The sequence below is a fragment of the Natator depressus genome, chromosome 2, assembly GCF_965152275.1.
Source record: "Natator depressus isolate rNatDep1 chromosome 2, rNatDep2.hap1, whole genome shotgun sequence".
In the NCBI taxonomy this organism is placed as follows: domain Eukaryota; kingdom Metazoa; phylum Chordata; order Testudines; family Cheloniidae; genus Natator; species Natator depressus.
The window spans coordinates 119,144,702-119,164,786 of NC_134235.1; the positions used below are offsets into that span (position 1 = coordinate 119,144,702).

The 20,085-nt window shown below is 41.3% G+C and overlaps 1 protein-coding gene across 1 annotated transcript in view; it reads right to left on the reverse strand.

Annotated features, from left to right (window-relative positions):
• Nucleotides 1–20,085, reverse strand: part of PHLPP1 (PH domain and leucine rich repeat protein phosphatase 1) — a 217,992-nt gene that overhangs the window by 51,299 nt on the left and 146,608 nt on the right. The gene's annotated exons all lie outside the window — the stretch shown is intronic.

A 20,085-nucleotide genomic window follows, 5' to 3' on the forward strand; every position in this document is an offset into this window, starting at 1 on the left:
CAATCCAATTAGCCAGCCTGCATGTGCAGCAACATTGTTATGGTTGCCTAACAACCACTGGGAGGAGTGCCTAAAGGCAACTAACTGGATGAATGAAAAGATCTGTGTCAGAGCCAATGGATGAGAGGAAGCTCTTTTCTGGCATGGCTAACTAATGCATTTTATTCAGACTTCATTTTCCCATCAGTAAATCTCAGTTCCTTTGTGTTCTTATATAAAGTCAGTGAAAATGGTACCACACCTACTGACGCTAACGGTATAGACAAAAAAGAGCTCTAAAAGCATGCCATTAAAAGTCTACAGCCCGGGGACTGCCCAGACACATTAATATCCTAAAATAATTTGTTCTCCAATTAGAACATTAGGACAATCAAAGCAATCAAAAAAGTGTTACAAAATAAAAACTACAAAAAGATTAAAAAAAGATAGGGAACAATCCAATTAGCCAGCTTGCATGTTGACTAACACAGAATATGCAGCCACTGACAAAAACTTTCCCCCATCAAGATATAAACAATGCCTTCAGACTATAGTTAGACTTTAGATCAGAGGGGGGAAAACTACAGCCCGCAGGCCACTTCTGGCCCGCAAGACCCTTCCCTCTGGCCCTTAAGCTCCGACCATGGAGTGGGGTCAGGACAGGCTTGCGGAGGAGCCAGCCCAACGCCCCAGCAGTGCTGTGAGTGGGGCGGAGGCTCCCCTCCTTCCCTTGCACCTGGGCAACCTGGCTGCAGCTCCGGCTGGGCGGCACAGCTATAACGCTGCCAGACCTGGTGCTCCAGGGCAGCACGGTCAGGGGGATGTGCAGGGGGGCAGTCAAGGGACCTGGGCTCTGCTGCCGGGGACAGGGGCAGAGCAAGCCAGGGCCCCCCCTCCACCCCAGCATACTTGTCCCCTGTCCCCAGCAGTCAAGCCCAGACAGGGAGCAAGCCCTGCCCGACTGTCAGGGAGAGCACCCAAATGAGCAGGGGAAATGCACAGGGAAAGGACTGAGCCCCACTTTCCCCCACTCCACAGGGGAGAACTGGGAAGGTTGGACGGGGGCGGGGGATCCCAGGGGAGCAGTCAGGGGGTGGAGAGCAGGGGAGATTGGCTAGGGAACGGGCGTCCCGGGGGCAGAAAGCAGGGGTGTTTGGATAGGATGCGGGAGTCCCAGGGGACAGTCAGGGGTGGGGGTTCCGGGGGGCTGGATAGGGGGCGGGGGCCAAGCCACGCCTTGCTGTTTGGGGAGACATAGCCTCCACCAGCCTTCCCTACCTGGCCCTCCATACAATTTCTGTACCCAATGTGGCCCTAGGGCCAAAAAGTTTGCCCACCCCTGCTGTAGATTTATCAAAGAGGAGGGGCTATGTCACTGGAAGCTGAGACAGTGAAGATGTGTAACATTTACAAAGGCTTCAACGACAATGGTAATACTGATTCAGACCAGAGGTACGTCTGGCACTATATCCTGTCTTCTGACAGTGGCCAGTTCCAGATGCTTCAGAGGGAATGAACAGAACAGGGCAATTATCAAATGATCCATCCCCATCATCCAGTCCCAGCTTCAGGCAGACTAAGGGATACCCAGAGCATGAGGTTGTGTTCCCGACCATCTGGCTAATAGCCATTGATGGACCTATCCTCCAGGAACTTGGCTAATTCTTTGTTGAATCCAGTTATACTTCTGGTCTTCACAACATCCACTGACAATGAGTTCCACAGATTGATTGTAGTTTGTGTGAAGAAGTACTTTCTTATATTTATTTTAAACCTGTGCCTATTAATTTTCATAGGTGACACTGGTACTTGTGCTATGGGAAAGAGTAAATAACACCACCTTATTTACTTTCTCTACCCCATTCATGATTTTATAGACCTCTATCAATTGCCTCTTTTCTATGATTAACAGTCCTAGTCCTTTTACTTTCTCCTCATATGGAAGCTTTCAATAGTGCTAATGGTTTTTGTTCTTCTTAATACTTTTTTCCAGTTTTTGAAATGGGGTAACTAGCATTGCATGCAGTATTTAAGGTGTGGGCATACCATAGATTTATACAGTGTCATGATATTTTTTCTCTCATTATCTACCCCTGTCCTAATGGTTCCTAACATTGTTAGTTTGGACTGCCGCTGCACACTAAGCGATGTTTCCAGAGAACTATCCTTGACTCCTTCAAGATCTCTTTTGAGTGGTAACAGCTAATTTAGACCTCATCATTTTGTATGTACAGTTGGGATTACGTTTTTTAACCCGAATTACTTTGTACTTATCAACACTGAATTTCATTTGGCCTTTTTTTGCCTAGTCACCCAGTGAGAAATAGATGGTTGAGGTCCTTCATTCACCAGGGTAAGCTTTCCACTTGTCAGCTTCATTTCACACCTCTAGCTGATCAACAGGAAAGTGTTATCACGATGTAAGGAAGAAAATAATCAGTTAAGGGATTACATCTCAGTGATTCAGTGATAAAACTTCATTACTTCCCCCTCAGGCTAGATTGCCGCAAACACTAACATGAGTGGGATGTATAATGGACCCAGACTTGTATAGAAATAATATTTCAACGTAACTTCAATTTGCAATAAGAGGGGAGATGGAGGGCAGAAGAGAGAAAGTGACAGTCAATACATCTACAACCATGGAGAAACTCTAAAACATAAACATTATATTTTTTTAATCAGCCGTAAGAAAATTAGCCTTATGTGCTGATTATTAACTGGCTATGGCCTCAGAGTATTGCCAGCTTGAAGACTTACAAGAGGAGATTCAAAACACACAAAACTAGTGCTCTTTGAACAACATGAAATTATCAACAGGTAGATACTTAAACTGCTTCTTGAGTATGTTTCGAACATCACACGGAAGAAAATAATGATTGCTAAATTACACTTAAAGAAAAGTTGGAAGGAAGGACTGTATACTTTGAATTATCCCCCCCCATTAAAGGGTAACTTAAGATGAGCAGAGGGGAGAGGTGCTGTTTATTTCCTTCTCTGTGTGTTCTCTCAGTTCCAAGATGCTGAAGCCACGTTCTTCATACAGCAGTGTAAATTATTCAGCAGATATATTAGTAATGAAGGCTGGTGGGCAGTTGCTCAGAGAATAAAGATAGTAAGTCAAGCTCACATCTTAGTCACCTGCTTCACATTCATTATTAACAGCATGAATCCCTAATGGTCTAGGGTGTTTGTGTTATTATGGAGCATTGCCAAAAATGAACTGATCTGAAATACTGACTTTGCTTCCATTGTTTTTTATATTTAGAGTTATACCATTAACATACATTGTCACTGATACAAGTAGGATACCATGAAGGTATGTAACTGACTACAATTCTCTGCGGACTAGTTTGCACAAGGAATCAGGCTTTAATTTAAGTGGGCTTAAAGAATTAAATATCCACTGTTTCCATTTCTCCTAAATTATTACATTGTGCTGACAGTATTAACTAGAAAAGTGGTGACAAGCAACACTGATGCCTTTGCAGCATTCCTTGGTAGGGAGAAAACTCCACAATATACATCATTTGTTAACTACTTGATGACATGCTGATTCCATAATTCAAGATGTGTCATTTTCTCCCTCCTGTCTCTAGACTTTTGCCATTCTTCCAAAAAAAAAAAAAAAAAAAAAAAAAAAAAAAAAAAAAGCCACTTGTAGAATTGTGCTTCCTTCCTCTCCTGAACATATTAAGATCAGAAAACTTGATTCTGAGCCTTCTATAATTTCCCTGACCAAAAAGAGTCCTAACTTTAAACTAGAGCAAAATACGGACATGTCAACTCTGGTCTTTGAACATGCAAGATGACTGAACACTAATTGTTCTAATTGAGCCAAATAACGTCCACATTATTTGTTCTTGAAACTGTCAATTTAGGAGAGACTCTAGTTTGACATATACGAAAGCGGGGGGGGGAGGGGGGGGCTGGGAGGGGACACGACTCAACAAGCCAAGTTCTCTTTCACAGTAATATGTGCACGTTTATCACAGTTTCTAACTTTAGGATTCTGATCCACTGAAGTGTACAAAAAAGGAATATTGATTATACTACATAGAATTCGTGTTCCAATATGTTTGAAATAAGTGTTACAGTAAAGCTGGCTATGTGCTCTTAGTCAAGCAAAGCCATAGCAGTTGGCCTGACATACCCAGTTTGTCTGATTCTTATCAAAAAGTGTTTATACAAAAGGTGATTTTTACTATATCCAACCATGATACCTAGTGTAATAAGGGACCAAACCTGAAAGAAAACAATATTCCCATTGATTTTTGGTATTTGATGCATCTATTTTATGGTTACAATGGAACATCATTTCAGACAGAAAAAAAAGTTCTCCTCCCTCAACTCCAGCAGAACATTGAGAGCACCAGCTAGCAGTCAAGCAGGATGTGGCAATTAAGTATTGGAACTGAACCTACCTCTACGCCAAAGGTCTGCTACATTGGCTGGCAATCTCATTACAAGAATTTGCCAAATAGCTTACATGCTTGTTAAATTTCTCTCTTACTACTAATAATCCAAGTTACTGTCTCTTTTAGCTGTCGTCTCAGACCCTCCTAGACCATAGTGTTAATGCCTCCCCAAAGGATTAGTTACCCTAGAGTCAGAAATACAAGACAGATAGCATCTCTTTTCCCTTTAAGGTATAGTCATTAAGACTTTAAAGTAGCCATGCAATTGTCAGGATCAAAGCTTTATGAAGGCCCCTGCTACTCTAGCTCTCTCCAGATAGGAAAACCCTTCCCTGCAGCTAGATGGCTCAAAGATTGTGCTAAGTGGAAGTGGATCCATTCAATCTTTCAGCAAAAATCCAGACACATAGGGTTATCATGGCCCTGCTGAAGTCAATGAAAACATTCCCACTGGGTTAATACACCCAGGATTTCACTCCAGATGCCAGAGAAGAAGGGGAGTGCTTCAGATCTCCCCTCCATTTTGAAGGCAAAGTTATTATACTGGCTCCAATGCATCTGAGAACGGGGATGACAACACACAAAAGCAAACAGGGAAAATAATCCCAAAACAAGGAACAGACAGAGATAACTGGTTAATTTTAGGGTAAGGATTGTATTTGAGTTTGTTTTGGCTACCAAACCAATTAACAATCATAGTTAATTGGATGAGTAACTAAAACTCAAATATAACCCTACCTCCTAAAAATGTTTTCAAATCCCCATGCAAACAAACAAAACAAACTAAAGTTAAGCCCCAGTCCTTGGTAGTTTTACTGCATTTTTACTAACACTACAGGGACCCTGCCATTTTTTTCTCAATCCAACACAGTAAAGGGCGCTTGGGTTCGTGAAGATGAACTTCCAAGTCTCTATATGCAGACAAAAGTTAATAAGTATATCTTTCACTGAAGACTACACAAAGGAAATGTAGCTCATTGCACAAAGAGCAACTTCAAACTTTAGTGGCTCACTATTCAAAACATACAAATAGCCACAGATGTTAAATCAAACTAGGACTACATCCAAGTCAAAAGCAGCTTTTATTCTATTACAAAAATCAGCCAGACCATTAAAAGATAAATATTTTGTTAATGGAAACAACCTGAGGTTATATGGTGCTTTACACAGAAGCAGGATTTAACAATTCTCAATTTCTGCAATAGCCTATTGCAAACTACTTACTTGGGGAAAGACTATTCTCACCTGCAAAGAAAAGGAAATCCTAAGGGATGAAAGTAAAAATCTATACTTATCTCCACACTGGAAGTCTATCTTCAGAACAAAGGAGCTAGAGGAGCTAGCAACAGCTAATCATAGCCCTGCTGGCCCAGATAAAAGGAGCTGCCTAGCCTTAGCAGGTCAGTTCCTGGCTGGGACCAGAGGAATAATGAAAGGTGCTCCTTTCTGGCCTGGAGAGAGAAAAAAACCTGGCCCTGAAATGGGCTGGAAATAAAAAGGTAGGACAAGGCCCAGGGAAATAGCAGCAACGGATTCACGCAAGCAGGACGTAGCTGCCGTGTATAGGGGTGCCGGGGTTGGAATCTGAAGTAGTGGGCAGTCCAGGTTCCCCAACCCGCCACAGGTAAAGTGGTGTAAACTCCAACAAGGGGACATGCCTCATCAGGGAGCACGAAAAAAGGGACTGAATGTAAAGAGCCTAGAGCCGGGGCTGAAAACCCTAGCCCAGGGAAACAGACTGCTTATTTGCTGGACTCTTTAATATGCTGGAAGGGGTTGATTTGGACTTTGAGACTCAGCCAGAGCGCCAAGCCATTAAAGATCCATCACGGTCGGTCAGTAACCTGCAGGAGGCACCAGGGCAAAAAGGACTGCAGTTCCTTACCCAGATGATTGGAGACACTCAAGGTGAGTGCCCCTTTGCAGACGGGTATTGCCAACCTGACAATTACAAAACCAGTGTGTTTTAAACTGCAAGCAGACTGCTTGGAGAGAGACCCTTCTCTTTCAGGAATCTCTTCTTAAATAACAAGAGTGCCAAAAATAATAGGAAAGCTTTTCAAATTACTATGATTACACACAAAGCTCCCCGTGCAAGACGCTCTTTCAACAATCTCCAACTCTTCCTTGCTATAGTAAATTTTCTTGACACCCAGTTTCTGTTGTTAACAAGCAAATAATCCAGCTACTACTGTAACCAAAATAAAAACTGTATTCAATTAAGCATATATAACGATCATATGCAGAATTTCAATAAGATGGAGAGCAAAAACTCCACTCCTCTATTCCAGAATGCAGTATGCTTTTCAAAAAAAACATGATCAAGAAAAAAGTTTACCGTATGATTTAAACTAGATTTGACCTGAATCCTAGCCTGCCAAGTATATGTAAATTAGAAAGGCTGTCCAATTAAGTTAGTGGTTGAGAACACCAATCAATGTGTTTTCATACTAACCATATGTGATTACAAGATAAAAGGGAATATTAAATGCAAATAAACTAGTGAAGATTTTAATCTCCAACTTATTCCTATCTAACAGCAAGTAGCATAATATTTTATGCTCAGGAAATTCAGCTGTAAATTTTTCAATATACTGCTACGACAATTACTGAAGGCAATATGCCTCTGCTATTTAAATGTACTGGTCCAGATATTACATTTAAAACAAGCTTAACAGCAGAAGACAAAATAGGGATGAGCATCCAAATTAATTTTACTAGGTATTTATTAGGTACTAAAAGAGAAAAATACTTCATCAAAGAGACAAGCAAAAATAAAAATAAGTCCAAATAAATTTAGAACTTGCTCTTGAATACAGGAAAAGTGAAAAATGTTTTTCACTTGAAAGTACAGGGGGAATTTCAGTTGGGCAGAATATAAATACCCACCCTGGAAATGAGCCGGAAAGTCTAGAATGACATCTCTGCTCTTGCAAAAAGTACCCTGGGATCTTTTATTGATCACAAATAGTCAGTGCATCACTTTTGTACAACTTCGATTCCTGAATAGTCATATCATGAGGACACAGACAAGGACAACCAGCAGATGTGATGTGAGGTCACTAGCAGATTAACAAAAAACTATAAACTGTATTTAAAAAAAGGGGACAGATTCCTCTTCAATTAACCATTCAGAAAGGAAGAGAGTGACAGATAATCTGAAATGGTAAACTAACTTGTATTAGATTTCAAAGAGCTAGAAAGGCAGGTCAAAGAAGGGTTCCATACATACTCCAGAATCCCTGGAATGCCTAGCATGCTCTCTCTCTTAATTAGTTGCTAATTACCTTTTAAACTAAGCCTCATGCTATACTTATGTACTGACTTGATCATTCGCTCCCATCTTCGAGCAGTTAAAAAAGAGTATGTTAATCTTAATCAACTCAAAAGGGAAATGTAGTTCACTGTAATAAGCTCCTATCCTGAAACTGAATTAACACATTTGCCACCTCTATTTCCACTTCATCTCAATCTCTCTAAAATGTCATTGACAACAGAATTATAAATAAAGTAGTTTTACTGTAGTGACACATGCAAACACCACTTAGTTGAAGGTCAGTCACCATTTCCATTACAAGCTAGTCTTCTCCAAAAGCTGTACTAAAATGGCAATAAAAATGTCCTTGAAGTTAGAAGCTAGCACAACGTACAAAATCTCATCTTATCATTTTGGAGGTTGGGATGGGAGAAAAATGGATGAAAGACAAAAGCTTACCAAAAAAACTCACATAGCAGCTTTAAAGCTGCATCAAAAAAGGAATAGTCAGAAGTAGACCAATACATAATCTCTATTATTTATTTCAATACACTTTAAAAGTCCTCCCATGCCAAAGCAGGCATTTCCAGCAGCAAAGCCCTGTTTAGTAATGCAGATTCATTAAATTCCACAAGAATCCAGGAGGAAGAATGGGAGGGTAGGAGAGAGAGAGAGAAACAAATTGAAGGGTATATTCCACTTCCACCCAACTGTCCGTGGAGATACGAGATCACACCCTGGTGAAGTGGTACAGGTGGTCTTCTAATAAAGGGGAAACAGGATCCGGGAATATAGAAGCTGGTACAATGTCCTTGAGCGTCTCATCAAAAGTTCTGCTTAGCACCCCCTGGGTGTCTGGAAGGGGCACAATGACGCCAAGGCAGAAGAGCATGGCAATCTGCAGCTAAAATCTCTGCTCTGTTTCCACAGTCCCTAGGGTATACAATCATGGAGCTTCACATCAGTCCGCTCAGAAAAAAGTGAAGCTCCCTTGAAGGGAAGGTCCTGAAGGGTTTTTGCTGGACCTCATGCTGGAGACCTGAGGACTGTAACCATGAACTCCTTTGCATGGCCACTATGGAGGCTGTGAATGTAGCTGCTGAATCCACCACATGCAGGGCAACTTGCAAGGAAGCCCTGACTATCAACTTCCCCTTGTCCACCAGCAAGAACTTCTGCCTGACCTCTTGGGGAAGCAAGTCCTTGAACTTCAACATGGAGTCCCACACATTGACGTCGTATCTGTTCAGCAGTGACTTCTGTTTAGTGATCCCAAGCTGCAACCCAGTAGAGTACACCTTTCTACTGAAAAGGTACAATTTCTTGGAGATTTTAGCCTTAGGAGTTGCCTGCAGACCCTGCCTTTCCCTCTTGTTGGCCATGGACACCACCAGGGATTGGGGGGGGGGGGGTGTTAGGCAGAGAGGAGGAACAGGGAGACGTATGTGTATAGGAACTCATAGCCACGGGCAGGGACAAAGTATTTCCTCTCAACTCTTTTTAAGGTGGGGGGAAGGAAAGCAGGGGGGTTGCCACAGGGCTTTCACTGGGTCCATAATAGCCTCATTGATAGGCAATGGCGCTGGTGTCGTGCTGTCCCTCCAGTGCAGTCAGTTTGTCTGGTACCAGACTCAGTGCCTGAGTCAAGTCTGGAGTCAACAGTGCCGACTGCGATGCCGAGGCAGACAAGCAGCCTGACCGAGGTCACACTCCACTCTGCTCCCCATGCCTGGCTGTCTTCGGTGTGGGGGAAAGTCCCCTTTCAGCCAGCTTCTTTCTGTGCTGCTTCTTCAACAACTGGGATGCTGAATGGTGCCAGGACTCCCATATGGTGGGATGAGCACTCCTCTCGGACGCTGAGGTGCTCGGTGCCAAGTCCAACCAGCTTAGCTCAGAGGAAGATCTCAGTGCTGCTCCCTTAGTAGGAGCTTTAACCTGGACTCCCAGTCCTCCTTCGTATGAGGTTTAATTCAAGGCAGATCTAATAGCGATCCCTGATGTGAGCCTCACCCAAGCACTTTAGGCAACTAGAGTGCGGGTTGCTCAGAGGCACAGCTTTGTTGCAGGAGACACAGGGCTAGAAGCCCGGTTTCTGAGGCATGCCTCAGCGCCGGGAATGGACAAAACTCCGCTAACTAATGAAGAAAACCAACTATGCTAACATACTAATATTAAAAAACTATTTACAACCGAGAAAAGCTTGCCGTAGCAAGGAGAGCAGGGCCAGTGACCATCACAGGCAGTAAAAAGGAACTGAAAGGGCTTGGGGTCACCTGGGCCGTTTATACTGGCATTATGTGCACCCGGCAAAAGAGGGCATCTGAGCAGCCCCAAAGAGTACCACTGAGGGGAAATTTTCCAGTGACTGTGCTCAGAATACCTACAGTGGAATGGACATGTGCAAGCACTCGAAGAAGAAACAAGTATGTCGTCAAAGTCATGAAAGACCCAGAAACACATGTGATTGTTAAAAATCATGAGATCTTAACCGAGTGAATTGCACGGTTTGGGTCTGACTCCTGATTTTGTAACTGTCTGTGGAAAACCCTCCTGACACCCATGTGTGCACATTTTCAGGATGAAAATTCGAATAGAAACGAACACAAAACTTGTACATAAAAATTTGGGACACAGCATTCCCATCTTTGTCCCCTCTCCTCCTGACAACTCTTGGCATGACATACTTTTCCTCAGTCACCACTCCCTGGCAACCCCACTCTCCTCTCCTACAAGCACTCTCTCCAGCATCTTTCCACAGACTTTCACCCACCCTCTCCAGCTGCCCCTAACCCCAGCAGACATCACTTGTTCCAAATTCTCTTCCTCACCTCACATGGCACGAAGTAGCCTCTGCCCTCCAGTACTACTTCAACTTAAGCAGTTTGCACCAGAACCGGGTCGGTTACCCCAACAATCCAGCAGGTTAATTCCCCTCTCTCAAGTCCTTCAACCCCGTGGAATCAGCCTCACCCCAGTTTCCAACAAATACGGCCAACTTCTCTGCCAATAGAAGGTTACGCTGTTGCCGCCTCCCCCTACTTTCCTGCACCATTACCCAAACAATATGACCCCTGTCCACAGTTACTGCACTGCAAGTGGAAGAAGGCCCATCTAAGGCACCTATTGCCTCATTTTGAGGGGTGGAGGTGGCTCCCTGATACTTCCATGCAGGACACTGAGGGGTAAACGAGAACTGCAGGCAGCTGCCCTCTCAGCAGATGGAAGAGGTCTCTCATGGCCAGAGGTGGAACAGATAACTGAGCTCAGATTCCTGAGCCACCTGCAGCTGCTCACATGATCAGAGCTTTACGGACCTCACAATTAAGGAGTGCTGGCAAATAGGGTATCAACTACATTTTATTCTGCTTAGGAAGACTCTGACCTTTAAGGGGTTCACATATCACTGGTTTTATGTATTTTTGTAATAATGCGTTTTATAGCTCACGTTCTTGTAGCACAGTATGATTATGCGATCTGTCACAATGATGCAATGTTACAATACAGTGTTTTATTATTTTGGCATTTCTTACCATGCTCACCACTGTAATCTTGTGGGGCAGAGAATACAGGATTTAGTAGATTGTCAGCTTGGCAAATAAACAAGCCTTTAAGAAAGGTCTGGAAACATGTTTTCAAGCCTTATTAACTAAGGCATTTGTATATAAATAATGCCTTTTTAAACCAGAATGCACAGAGTCTCTGGAGATTTCGTGCTCTGCCCACCTTATTTGAAAAGTGTTTCCAGGGACAGTTTTTCCAAATTTGGCAGCTATAGATGATCATCCCTGTTCTATATGAAGCAGCACATCTAGGATTTTTTCTAGGGCTGTCAAGTGATTAAAATAATTAATTGCAATAAATCACAATTAATCGCACTGTTAAACAATAGAATACTGTTTATTTAAATTTAAATGTATTTAAAGAGATCATACTACAGTACTTGTATGAGGTGAACTGAAAAATACTGTTTCTTTTGTTTATTTTTACAGTGCAAATATTTGTAATAAAAATAAAATAAAGTGAGGACCGTACACTTTGTATTCTGTGTTGTAATTGAAATTCATATACTTGAAAATGTAGAAAAATATCCAAAATATTTAATAGATTTCAATTGGTATACTATTGTTTAACAGTGCGATTAACCATGATTTTTTTTGAGTTAATCACATGAGTTAACTGTGATTCACAGACAGCCCTAGTTCTTTCACAAGAATCATCATGGCAGGATAGGGTCTTTGAAGTTACATGGTGGTAAGTCCCAGAGAACTCTGAGGGAGAAAGCCAAGGACTATTATTGTAAAGACCACTACTAAAGGCTGGTAAACTAGAGAAAAGGTGAAGATGCAGCTAAAAACTCGGAAAATACTGGAGAAAACAGAAGGGGAGATTAGAGTGGAAAATACTGAACAAAGTAAAAAGAAATAAAGATTACATAAGAAACAGAATATCCCCTTCACATACCATCTTCTACTCTGCTTACCTGCATTATAGTAATTTCAAATGTGGCCACAAAATTCTGTTTTAAAAACCTAAAAATTAACAAGTGCTGTTATGTTATTTCTTAATTTCCGAATGGTAACTTTTAAAACAATCCTTTACAGTGTTTGCAACTCAAACATTGTAGTATTTTGCAAAACACAAAACAAAGGCAAAACGGACTAGAAAGTGATTGCTGTTTTTATGCATCTGATGAAGTGAGCTGTAGCTCATGAAAGCTTATGCTCAAATAAATTGGTTAGTCTCTAAGGTGCCACAAGTACTCCTTTTCTTTTTGCTGTTTGTGTAATTTAAAAGTTCAATTTAAAAAAAAAAACTTTCAGTTTTAATGATCTGCGGCTATTTGTAAAATAAGATTTTATTTAAAAAGATTTTCCCCACCCACCAGTAATGCAGTGAATTACGTTTGTAAAAATAAGTTCCTTCTCAGCATCTGCAGCTATGAAAATAAAATGCTTCAGCATTTAAGCCTTGATCCAAAGCCCACTGAAGTCAAAACAATCTCTTTCCACAGACTTCAGTGGATTTTGGATTGGGCCCTTATACAGAGATTATTTTCCTGTGACTGAGCTATTAAATGCCTTATCCCCTTCCCCCTCCTTCCTCTTGTGTACATTTGTAAACCCAGAATATACCATTTGCAGGATTTTATTTTCTCTGGAAAGCATGACACTATTTTCCTGCCCTTTGGGGTATTTGATTTTTGAATTCCTGTGCTTCTTTCAAACGCTTTCACTGCTAGCATCCATAATGTATAAATCCTTTGCTTTGTCATACCTTGTGAAAGCTGGAAGATTGAAAGCTGTGTCACCTGCCTAAAGCAATTTCAAGTAAGGGATGCTTGAGAGGAGATTAGATTTCTGAGTAAGGCCCCTAGGAAACCGGTAATGACTGCATGTATGTATTTGTAAAAGAAAATCTATAGTGTCACTGTTAATTATTAAACCTTCATTACAATGTAAGGGGTGGGGGAAAAAGCTAGTTCCTTAGCATAAGAAGAATTGCTAGAACATGCTGACGAAATGGTGTTTGCCAATACTATTTACTCTAATTTCAGTTGCATGCTTTCACTAAAACACTGTTTAATGACAAACATTTGACTAAATGATTTCCCATCATTATTTACAAACAATGTTCTTAGTAAAAAGAAAAGGAGTACTTGTGGCACCTTAGAGACTAACAAATTTATTTGAGCATAAGCTTTCATGAGCTACAGCTCACTTCATCGGATGCATTCAGTGGAACATACAGTGGGGAGATTTATATACATAGAGAACATGTAACAATGGGTGTTACCATGCACACTGTAACAAGACAGTGATCACTTAAGGTGAGCTATTACCAGCGGGGGGAGGGGGGGCAGGGGGAGGAGGAGGAGAGAACCTTTTGTAGTGATAATCAAGGTGGGCCATTTCCAGCAGTTGACAAGAACATCTGAGGAACAGTTTTTTTGTTGAACAACTGCGTTCTTACAACTACAATACCACCTGCTGAAGTGAAGAAACAGATTGACAGAGCCAGAAGAGTACCCAGAAGTTACCTACTACAGGACAGGCCAAACAAAGAAAGTAACAGAACGCCACTAGCCATCACCTTCAGCCCCCAACTAAAACCTGTCCAGCACATCATCAAGGATCTACAACCTATCCTGAAGGACGACCCATCACTCTCTCAGATCTTGGGAGACAGGCCAGTCCTTGCTTACAGACAGCCCCCCAACCTGAAGCAAATACTCACCAGCAACCACACACCACACAACAGAACCACTAACACCGGAACCTATCCTTGCAACAAAGCCTGTTGCCAACTGTGTCCACATATATATTCAGGGAACACCATCATAGGGCCTAATCACATCAGCCACACTATCAGAGGCTCGTTCACCTGCACATCTACCAATGTGATATATGCCATCATGTGCCAGCAATGCCCCTCTGCCATGCACACTGGTCAAACTGAACAGTCTCTACGTAAAAGAATAAATGGACACACATCAGAAGTCAAGAATTATAACATTCAAAAACCAGTTGGAGAACACTTCAATCTCTCTGGTCACTCGATTACAGACCTAAAAGTAGCAATTCTTCAACAAAAAAACTTCAAAAACAGACTCCAACAAGAGACTGCTGAATTGGAATTAATTTGCAAACTGGATACAATTAACTTAGGCTTGAATAGAGACTGGGAGTGGATAGGTCATTACACAAAGTAAAACTTTCCCCATGTTTATTCCCCCCTCCCTCCACCCCCGCACTGTTCCTCAGATGTTCTTGTCAACTGCTGGAAATGGCCCACCTTGATTATCACTACAAAAGTTTCTCATCGCACCCCCCCCACCCCCCCAAGCTCTCCTGCTGGTAATAGCTCATCTTAAGTGATCATTCTCCTTACAGTGTGTATGGTAACACCCATTGTTTCATGTTCTCTGTGTATATAAATCTCCCCACTGTATTTCCACTGAATGCATCCGATGAAGTGAGCTGTAGCTCACGAAAGCTTATGCTCAAATACATTTCTTAGTCTGTAAGGTGCCACAAGTACTCCTTTTCATTAGCTTCCGTTACTGCAACAACCGGGGGTGGGCGGTGGGGGGGAACTTTTCCTGAAAGGCACCATGTTATAAGCTTTAAAGAAGCCACTGTGAATTGGAGCAAGTAAACCCAACTCACTCAATAGGCCATTTATCTTTTACTGTACTTGAATTTTCACACCACCTACCTTTGAAGGTTAGATTCAAATATTTGTTCCCTATTTTCTGGCATGCACAAAAATGGAAAAATATAGGTGTTGGTACAAAACTACCCAGTACTCAAAGTTCTGTTTACAATTTTGGACTATCAGAAACACACTACGAAGTGGATTTAACAAGTTTAAATGAGCAATAAAACAAGTATACATGAACAGTCTCACAAAGTAATGTTTACTTATCTCATGCCCCAAGCAAATATGTCCTTTACCACTCCTCCCCCTCCCAAAAGAGATGCATGAAGCTGCCAAACTTACATTAACTCATCTTGATTCTTCCTTTTACAATACTTGGAAAACATCAAATGCACAGTTACTATAAAACGTCTTCCTACAGCATGCAGCAATAAACATCTATATTTGAGAGCAGAACTGAATCTCAGGATTATTATTTATCTACTCTGTCCTATCCCCTCACTGGAACAGTCAGACCTGGCATCTTATTTTAATGTGAAGAAGATGCTGAGGAAGGCAGGCCAACAAGAAAAGCATTTCTAGTGTTTGCAAGCCTTTACAACCCTAACAATTCATCACCATGACAGGCTTTTTTATCTATATGACATACTGAACCAGAGTTTTGACTATGTATTGTTCAGCCCTGCAAGTTACATGATCTTGAAAACAGAAACAAAAACAAACTACAATAACTTTATAGTACTTTAATCTTCAAGCAGCCAGTTCCAAACAGATTTCTTTCAGAAGCTGTTGAATGTACATCCACTACTGGTTAAAACAGTATTATCCAAAATTTTGGCTCCTGTTGTTGCTGTCTTTCACTGAGGCACTATAGCAGTTCCTACTATTGCATCACCCTGCAGACCACAAACATGGCAGACAATGAGAGTAGCCTGCCATGTTGTTTGAACACTTCCCTTTTCAACATTAACATTAAATGTTAATTTAACATTTTCCCCTTAACATTAAAAAGGCTGCAGAGTAGTTTTTAAACTAAGAGATGGGGGAAAGCCGATTGCTAAAGAGGTGCACGTGGATTGGAAAGAGACTTCTCTTAGAGGAGAGTCTATTGATAGAGATTCTCTAGGTTTTAGTCAGGAGGAGAGGATGGAAGAGGATAAAGTATGCGCCAGATCAGATAAGAAACATTCACAAAGAATCTGACATCAGAAAAGGGCAGACAAATAGTGACAAGTTTTTAAAGTGCTTGTACACAAATGCTAGAAGTTTAAATAATAAGATGGGTGAACTAGAGTGCCTTGTGTTAAAGGAGGATATTGATATAATAGGCATCACAGAAATCTGGTGGAGTGAGGACAATCAATGGGACACAATCATTCCGGGGTACAAAATACACTGAAAGGACAGAACAGGTCGTGCGGGGGGTTGGGGTGGGGGGTGGCACTATATGTGAAAGAAAATGTAGAATCAGATGAAATAAAAATCTTAAATGAATCCATGTTCCATAGAATCTCTATGGATAGCAATTCCATGCTCTAATAAGAATATAACAGTGGGGATCTATTATCTACCACCTGACCAGGACAGTGATAGTGATGATGAAATGCTAAGGGAGATTAGAGAGGCTATCAAAATAAACTCAATAATAGTGGGGGATTTCAATTATCCCCATACTGACTGGGTACATGTCACCTCAGGACGAAATGCAGAGACAAAATTTCTTGATACTTTAAATGACTGCTTCTTGGAGCAGCTGGTACAGGAACCCACAAGGGGAGAGGCAACTCTCGATCTAGTCCCAAGTGGACCGCAGGATCTGGTCCAAGAACTAACTGTAACAGGACTGCTTGGAAATAGTGACCATAACATAACATTTAACATTCCTGTGGTGGGAAGAAACCGTAATAGCCCAACACTGTGGCATTTAATTTCAGAAAGGGGAACTATGCAAAAATGAGAAGATTAGTTAAACAGAAATAAAAAGGTACAGTGACTAGAGTGAAATCTCTGCAAGCTGCATGGACACTTTTCAAAGACACCATAATAGAGGCTCAACTTAAATGTATACCCCAAATTAAAACACACAGTAAAAGAACTAAAAAAGAGCCACCGTGGCTTAACAACTATGTAAACGAAGCAGTGAGAGATAAAGGCATCTTTTAACAAGTGGAAGTCAAATCCTAGTAAGGAGCATAAACACTGCCAAATTAAATGTAAAAATGTAATAAGAAAAGCCAAAAAGGAGTTTGAAGAACAGCTGGCCAAAAACTCAAAAGGTAATAAAATGTTTAAGTACATCAGAAGCAAGAAGCCTGCTAAACAACCAGTGGGGCCCTTGGACAATTGAGATACAAAAGGAGCACTTAAAGACGATAAAGTCATCGCAGAGAAACTAAATGAATTCTTTGCTTCAGTCTTCTCGGCTGAGGATGTTAGGGAGATTCCCAAACCTGAGCTGTCTTTTGTAGGTGACAAATTTGAGGAATTGTCACAGATTGAAGTGTTACTAGAGGAGGTTTTGTAATTAATTGAGAAACTTAACAGTAACAAGTCACCAGGACCAGACGGCATTCAACCAAGAGTTCTGAAAGAACTCAAATGTGAAATTGCAGAACTATTAACTATGGTTTGTAACCGGTCCTTTAAATCAGCTACTGTCCCCAATGACTGGAAGATAGCTAATGTAACACCAATATTTAAGAAGGGCTATAGAGGTGATACTGGCAATTATAGACCGGTAAGTCTAACGTCAGTACTGGGAAATTAGTTGGAACAATAGTAAAGAATAAAATTGTCAGACACATAGAAGAACATAAATTGTTGAGCAAAAGTCAACATGGTTTCTGTAAAGGGAGATCATGTCTTACTAATCTAATAGAGTTCTTTGAGGGGGTTAAACGTGGACAAGGGGGATCCAGTGGACATCGTGTACTTAGATTTCCAGAAAGCCTTTGACAAGGTCCCTCACCAAAGGCTCTTACATAAATTAAGTTGTCATGGGATAAGAGGGAAGATCCTTTCATGGATTGAGAACTGGTTAAAAGACAGGGAACAAAGGGTAGGAATAAATGGTAAATTTTCAGAATGGCGAGGGGTAACTAGTGGTGTTCCCCAAGGGTCAGTCCTAGGACCAATCCTATTCAACTTATTCATAAATGATCTGGAGAAAGGGGTAAACGGTGAGGTGGAAAAGTTTGCAGACTACACTAAACTGCTCAAGATAGTTAAGATCAAAGCAGACTGAAGAACTTCAAAAAGATCTCACAAAACTAAGTGACTGGGCAACAAAATGGCAAACGAAATTTAATGTGGATAAATGTAAAGTAATGCACACTGGAAAAAATAACCCCAACTATATATACACAATATGATGGGGGCTAATTTAGCTACAACTAATCAGGAGAAAGATCTTGGAGTCATCGTGGATAGTTCTCTGAAGACGTCCAGGCAGTGTGCAGCAGCAGTCAAAAAAGCAAACGGGATGTTAGGAGTCATTAAAAAAGGGATAGAGAATAAGACTGAGAATATCTTATTGCCCTTATATAAATCCATGGTATGCCCACATCTTGAATACTGCATACAGATGTGGTCCCCTCATCTCAAGATATACTGGCATTAGAAAAGGTTCAGAAAAAGGCAACTAAAATGATTAGGGGTTTGGAACAGGTCCCATATGAGGAGAGATTAAAGAGGCCAGGACTTTTCAGCTTGGAGGAAAAAAGGAGACTAAGGAGGGATATGATAGAGATATATAAAATCATGAGTGGTGTGGAGAAAGTGAATAAGGAAAAGTTATTTACTTGTTCCCATAATGTAAGAACTAGGGGCCACCAAATGAAATTAATGGGCAGCAGGTTTAAAACACATAAAAGGAAGTTCTTCTTCACTCAGCGCACAGTCAACCTGTGGAACTCCTTGCCTGAGGAGATTGTGAAGGCTAGGACTATAACAGGGTTTAAAAGAGAACTGAATAAATTCATGGAGGTAAAGTCCATTAATGGCTATTAGCCAGGATGGGTAAGGAATGGTGTCCCTAGCCTCTGTTTGTCAGAGGGTGGAGATGGATGGCAGGAGAGAGATCACTTGATCATTACCTGTTAAGTTCACTTGCTCTGGGGCACCTGGCATTGGCCACTGTCAATTGACAGGATACTGATTGGGTTAGACCTAAGATCCATCCCGCTATGGCCATTCTTATGTTCTTAACAGCAGTTGGAACCAAGCCACTCCGTGCACAAAAAAGGACTTCTGTACCTTTTCTAACATTAAAAATAAGAGAGCAAAATGGTTGTGTGTTGAAGGTGCAAGTTGGTTCTTATGTTCACCAATTTGTTCATCTCCAACTGGCAACATCAAGTAGTACAACATTTCTGATATGGTTTTAGAGGGCATAAAATCAACTATTCCACTACAGTTTACTGCTGGCTATGCTCATCTGTTCCTGGAAATGTTGTCTGTTTTGTTCGGGAATCAGACTTATTGGGTTTGTTCATCCCCTATAATGCCAATTTTTTTGTTTTTCTAAAAGTCAATTGGAGATTATTTAAAAATGCAGCAGCCTGCATAATCCATTTTGTATTTTTTGGATATTTTTCAAAAAGAAAAGGATTAGAAGTGCTGGCTGTAATATATTACAATACATTTATACAGGACCATTCACAAATAATCCCAGTGCACTTTGCAATTCAGGCACCACTGAAATTGCAAAACATCTTTACTTGCTATATAGAAACATTCATCTGTCTGAATATGAACAGCTAGTCTGTTCTGTAATTCTAGGGGATGTACACAGACAATACTTGGAAAACATCAAATGCACAGTTGCCCCAACTACGCAATGACACTGCTTACTATTAATTTGTTCCTTCTTGCTCTATACCCATCAGAAAACAGTCACGTATATTAGTGGTCATATCCAGACAGAATCATTAAGGTCACAGCTGCTAGAGGAGTGGGTAGTAGGGAAAAGGGGCAGATGTCACATTTAATTTACTAGTTTGTTTTCCTGACACGAATCATAGAATAACAGAGTTGAAAGGGACCTCTGGAGGCCATCTAGTCCAACCCCCTGCCCAGAGCAGGACCAATCCCAACTAAATCATCCCAGCCAGGGCTTTGTCAAGCCTCACTTTAAAAACTTCTAAGGAAGGGGATTCCACCACCTCCCTAGGTAACGCATTCCAGTGTTTCACCACCCTCCTAGTGAAAAAGTTTTTCCTAATATCCAACCTAAACCTCCCCCACTGCAACTTGAGACCATTACTCCTTGTCCTG